We start from the raw sequence: 6,533 nt of genomic DNA on the forward strand, positions 1-6,533 counted from the left end.
TATTGACGTGTGTTTGTTTTCAATCTATCAGGGTCCGAGAAGTTTATCTCAAGATAAGCATACGAATTCTAAAGTTTGTCGTCAATTATTTCATGTTGAAAATTTTCAAGAAAACAACATGTTTCATATCCACTTTAATTTTCAGGATATGAAACGTTCGACATATATCTTTTTGTTTGTTTTTGCGCGTGGTACGTAAAATAAAGTGAATGTATGATAATGACATAACTGGCATAGAGTAGGAAATACACATGAATGCGTACGCAAGTATAGTTACAGGAATTATGTACGCCGAAGGAAGTGCAAATAACTAAATAGACAAGTGTTTACTTGAACTTTATATTGCATAGTAAATGTACATGAATGAGCGAGTTTACAGGAATTATGTATGACGTAGGAAATATATATGAATGAGTTGGGAAGTGCTGACTTAACCTACATGTATGTATGACTAAGGAAACGTCCATAAATGAGCGGGTCAGATTTAAAAAGAATTATGTTTGTCAAGGAAGTGCACGTAGTTGAGCAGGGAAGTAGTAACAGGATGTATATGTGGCGTAATATTTGCACATAAATGAGTTTATACTGCGTAGCAAAATACATGATGTATAATGGGGATAGATAACCTGGTTTTAGTAACATGTAGCGTTGATGTACGTGGTATACGTTATTGCATATTTATCATTGTGTTCTGACTGGTTTCGTATTTACGTAAGACAATGATGTTAAATTTTACGAAACAATACTGGATCAATTGTCTACATTTCAAAGTAATCTGTTCCTACCTTGAAATTTCAGGTTTTTAAAAGTGTCAGGATATATTACCAACTGACAGAATTGCAAATTTATCACAAACAGCTGCATGTACATACTTTTTGTTTCCCTGACATCTAACGAATTGCAAATGAGGAGAAAACCCCACTTACATTCAATGAAGGGAATCCAACCAGTGGGAACTGTAAACAACTCTGCGCGTCCTTCTCTCTTTAACTTTACTGTTTGAGACGCGTTAGTTCTGTCATCAACAAATCACCAAATGAACAGTTTAAAGGATAAAGGTGTACAAGGATGTCTGTGTTAATCTAAATAATTAAACCAGTCATATTCTAACTAAGTCATTTTTACAATGGAATACGCTATGTACAATTACATAAACAAACAAAAACAAAAGAAAAAATGTGTCGATGTGAAGATAATTTCCAGCATTTTTGTTCGTGATTCCCCATGTTGTTTCATACATGGCTGAAAAAATGGAGAATAAATCTTCTTTTTGACAATGACACTGGGGAATGTATACTAATTATAGTGATAACCTTAACCTTGATCAGACAGCATTAGAGTACTTCGGTATGTGTTTCTATTAAGTAGAATAATGTCACATCAGATCGATCTTTTAGTCGTTTCTGATGAACTCGGCTTGAGTTAAATTTCTTTTATCTCGTAAGAGAACAGGTCAAGTGATATGTTACGCCTAGTTCTAAGCTGAAGCAAGTGAATGCATTGTTAGTTACACATATATCTTATAATATTTTTTCGTGAACTCTCAATGTACTGCTCCTTACAGTCAGTGACATCGCGAGCATTTGGTTGACATTGCAAAACACCTGGTGCTATAACATCACAGAGGTACTAGTCAGTTTGCCGAAATAGTCGTTTAGAAATAGTCGTTTTAGAAATAGTCGTTTAGAAATAGAAAAGAATGAACCAGTGTAGAATCAGAATCCTGAATACTACTCTAAAGTAACTGAAACAGGTGCAAGACACCTGTAGGAGTTTTGGAAATCTCTTAACCCTCCTCAGTACCTGATTTATTTTTTGGCCTGTTTAGACGTACCTGATGTCTTTTTTTTTTCTCTTGTTTTCCAAGAAATCACGACGAGTGTTGGTGCTGCTGCAATCTTATAATGTTCCTTGTGTGTGAGGAGGAAGGCGATACACGTTTTAGAGTGAGAGTATTCTCATACACGTTGTAATTATATGGACATATACAAATAAACGAGAGAGAAAAGTAACTCAGTAACATACGCTTATAGAATACAGATGTAATAGTGATGATGAAATTGATACAGTTTTGACATATTTGTTTTATTTCTGTGATTTTGGAAATTCTAAATATGGCTACCCATGGTGAGTTGGGGCTATCGAGTTATTTTTTTATATAAATATGGTACTAAATTTGGAATGACATCACATCCGTTGTAGATCACCAGTTTTTATGAATGGACTATCAAAAATGCTCATATTGTAACAAAATGAATAATTTAGTACATAAGCTTTATAATGTAACACTTTAATTTTCTTATATACAATATCTAGTCCTAAGGCGATATTAAACTTACCCACAACATCCTGGTAAGTGTTGACAATGTACGTCGTTTTTCTTTATGTTTTGTGCTGGTTAATTTAAAGTCATCGCGCACTCTGAAAAAATAACTGTAGGTAGAAACACCAGAAATCAAATATATTGTTACCTATGAGGAAAATTCACATATTCGAATCCAAAGTACGAGGTGATTTTTTACTTTCTTTTTATTTTATTTTGCAGTTTACCAATCTGCGTACGAATTAGTGTAGCGTCATGGTATGCTCTGCTCCAGATTTATCTCAAACATATTTCATCCTTTCTGTAGAGGTACAATTGATAACTAGCATGCCTTTCATTGAAACATATGATCATATTATATATCAAGTTTTTTGCAACAATCACCTAGATGTGTTTAAAACCAACCTATGCACACTTCTATCAAATATAAGACAGGCTTGTAAAAACAAATATGAATATTCTTTTGATGGTAATTACCTTATCATTGAGAGAAAACACACGATTATGTTTTATGTATTTTATAAAAAAGGATAAACAATATATGCTAGACTACTAGATAGATGATCTGGTAAAAAATCTAACTCGGATCACAGCATGAATTTCGTAGCTGACTGGGAATAATATTCGTCCTTCTGTCACCCAAATTGAAGCTATTTAAGTTTTCACCAGGTTTATGTTAATGTACGGGTATGGTTACATTGTGTTTGATAGCTAGAAATACAGTAACGTCTGCTGTCTTTGACAGGTAAATATACAGGAATGGTTACACTGTGTTTGACAGCGAGAAAAATACAGTAACGTCTGCTGTCTTTGACAGGTAAATATACAGGAATGGTTACACTGTGTTTGACAGCTAGGAATACAATAACGTCAGCTGTCTTTGACAGGTAAATATACAGGAATGGTTACACTGTGTTTGCCAGGTAGAAGTACAGTTACGTCTAGATCTACTGTCATTGGCAGGTAAAAGTACAGGTATGGTTACACTGTGTTTGACAGCTAGAAGTTCAGGTACGTCTATTGTCTCTGGCAGGTAAAAATGCAGGTATGGTTACACTGTGTTTGACAGCTAGAAGTACAGTTATTTCTACCGTGTTTAACAGAAAAATGTACAGGTATGGTGACAGCTAGAAGTACAATCAATATACCGTGTTTGACAGAACATTGCACAGGTATGGTGTTAGCTAGAAGTACAGTTATATCTACCGTGAAAAACAACAGTAAATGTGGACAATCAACAACAAACACTTTAATCATTAAGAATTATTACACAAACAAACTTGAACATTTAAACAAAACGAAAGCGAAGCAATGAATAACACAAGGGAGCCAAAGCTAAATAACAAAAAGACGAAAAATCACAAAAGCGAAAAGACAAAACAATCTCACAACCGAAGTAAAAATAACGCCAACGCGTAGACATAAAATGGCGTCTTTTCTCTCTCCTTTTGGCATGATTTATCTACGTCGGGCTTAATCTTCTCGTTTTTTCTATTGGTCGTTTGTAGTCCTCATGCGGGAGACAACGCGAAAAGACGAAAGTCATATTTAGGTCAGAAAGACAAACAATTACTCAAAATGAAGTGTATACCAACTAATCAGGTTTCCGTAGGTGATTCACACATCAGAACGAAATAAGGTTGTGTTTCTATAGTTTGTATTCATCAGGTTTCAGTTCTAGTCAATCTTTGTAAGCTACGAGAACAAGTCGCAGTCCTAGTCAAAATGCTGTAATAAATAGACACAGCACATCAAGGATGAGGACGATGACAGCCATAGGAGGTGTGTCATGTTCGTTATTAAGATACTTGACAACTGTCACTATCCGTGACGAGAGTTTTATTCTGGTTTAGGTAGTTTGCACCTGTCAGTCTCCTTGTTGACGCTGTCCAGGAACTCCAGATAGGCTGTAATTTAAGAAAAGGCATCAGTCTCGTTACAACCGACTAAAGTGAACGAAACGTAACATCAGATTATATCAATAGGTAAAAGATAAAAGCCGTTAAGATTAATTTTCAAGAGAGGATTTTTTTTTTTTCAGACATTCTGTTTTGCAACAATCTATGCTACATGTTGTGGACAATAAAGGGAACTTTTCAACCAAAGTAAAACGAAACTTATTTACCTTTTTTTGAAAAGCGAAAAAGTATAATTACTATGACTCACACTTTCAGATATATGCATGTGAAGCAATGGAGAACAACTTACGGGTACTGCCCGTTCCTCTGTCTCTGATAGCTTCGGTGTTCTTGTTCCTATCTGCTCTCTCAGAAGGTTCCCTGACGTATCTGTTGAATGCGAAATGTACAACTTTCAAAAGGAATTAAACCGTAGATTTCACATTAATATCCCTTTACCTAACTCCCTCTACCCTGTAAGAGCCAATAACCTTGTCATTGTGATAGAGTTATATGAATGAAAGTCGTCCCTGATATTGTCATTGTTCATCTCTATCAATATAACTGATTTCTGATATTGTCAAGTCGTCCGAGATATTGTAAGTGCTATACTGTACCGATACAAGTCGTCCTTGATATTGTCATTGTTATACCGTACCGAAACAAGTCGTCCCTGATATTGTCATTGTTATACTGTACCGATACAAGTCGTTTCTTATATGTCATTGTTATACTGTACCGAAACAAGTCGTCCCTGATATTGTCATTGTTATACTAGACTGCTACAAATCGTCCCTTATACTGTCATTGTTATACTGTCCCGATACAATTCGTTTCTTATATGTCATTGTTATACTGCACCGAAACAAGTCGTCCCTGCTATTGTCATTGTTATCCCGTACCGAAACAAGTCTTCCCTGATATTGTCATTGGTATACCACTCCGACGAAAGTCGTTCCTGATATTGTCACTGTTATACTGTACCAATACAAGTCATCCCTGATATTTTCATTGTTATACTATATTGTCATTGTTATCCGTAACGACGAAAGTCGTTTCTTATATGTCATTGTTACACTGTACCGAAACAAGGCGTCCCTGATATTGTAATTGTTATACTGTACATTGTTATACCGTACCGAAACAAATCGTCCCTGATATTGTAATTGTTATACTGTACCAATACAAGTCATCGCTGATATTGTCATTTCTATACCGTACCGATACAAGTCCTCCCTGATATTGTCATTATTATACTGTACCGACAAAAGTCGTCCCTGATATTGTCATTATTATACCGTACCGGTACAAGTCCTCCCTGATATTGTCATTGTTATACTAGACTGATACAAATCGTCCCTGAAATTGTCATTGTTATACGGTACCAATACAAGTCATCCCTGATATTGTCATTGTCATACTGTACCGATACAAGTCGTCCCTGATATTGTCATTGTTATACTCTTCCGATACAAGTCGTCCCTGATATTGTCATTGTTATACTCTACCGATACAAGTCATCCCTGATATTGTCATTGTTATACTGTACCAATACAAGTCGTCCCTGATATTGTCATTGGTATACCATTCCGACGAAAGTCGTTCCTGATATTGTCATTGTTATACTGTACCAATACAAGTCGTTCCTGATATTGTCATTGTTATCCGTAACGACGAAAGTCGTTTCTTATTTGTCATTGTTATACCATACCGACACAAGTCGTTCCTGATATTGTCATTGTTATACTCTACCGATACAAGTCGTCCCTGATATTGTCATTATTATACCATACCCACACAAGTCGTCCCTGATATTGTCATTGTTATACTAGACTGCTACAAATCGTCCCTTATACTGTCATTGTTATAATATACTTATACAGGTTGTCCCTGATATTGTCATTTCTATACCGTACCGATACAAGTCCTCCCTGATATTGTCATTATTATACTGTACCGACAAAAGTCGTCCCTGATATTGTCATTATTATACCGTACCGGTACAAGTCCTCCCTGATATTGTCATTGTTATACTAGACTGATACAAATCGTCCCTGAAATTGTCATTGTTATACGGTACCAATACAAGTCATCCCTGATATTGTCATTGTCATACTGTACCGATACAAGTCGTCCCTGATTTTGTCATTGTTATACTCTTCCGATACAAGTCGTCCCTGATATTGTCATTGTTATACTCTACCGATACAAGTCATTCCTGATATTGTCATTGTTATACTGTACCGATATAAGTCGTTCCTGATATTTTCATTGTTATACTGAACCGATACAGGTCCTGTCTGATATTGTCA

The 6,533-nt window shown here is 35.6% G+C and overlaps 1 long non-coding RNA gene across 1 annotated transcript; it reads right to left on the reverse strand.

Annotated features, from left to right (window-relative positions):
* Positions 1 to 3,554: 3,554 nt before the first annotated feature.
* LOC110441192 lies at positions 3,555 to 4,632 on the reverse strand. The gene is made up of 2 exons (XR_002461840.1): positions 4,532 to 4,632; positions 3,555 to 4,230 (listed from the first exon to the last, which is right to left on the reverse strand). It is a non-coding gene; the product is annotated as an uncharacterized LOC110441192 (long non-coding RNA).
* Between the last annotated feature and the right edge of the window lie 1,901 nt (positions 4,633 to 6,533).

The sequence above is a fragment of the Mizuhopecten yessoensis genome, unplaced genomic scaffold (assembly GCF_002113885.1).
Source record: "Mizuhopecten yessoensis strain PY_sf001 unplaced genomic scaffold, ASM211388v2 scaffold715691, whole genome shotgun sequence".
Taxonomy (NCBI): Eukaryota; Metazoa; Mollusca; class Bivalvia; order Pectinida; family Pectinidae; genus Mizuhopecten; species Mizuhopecten yessoensis.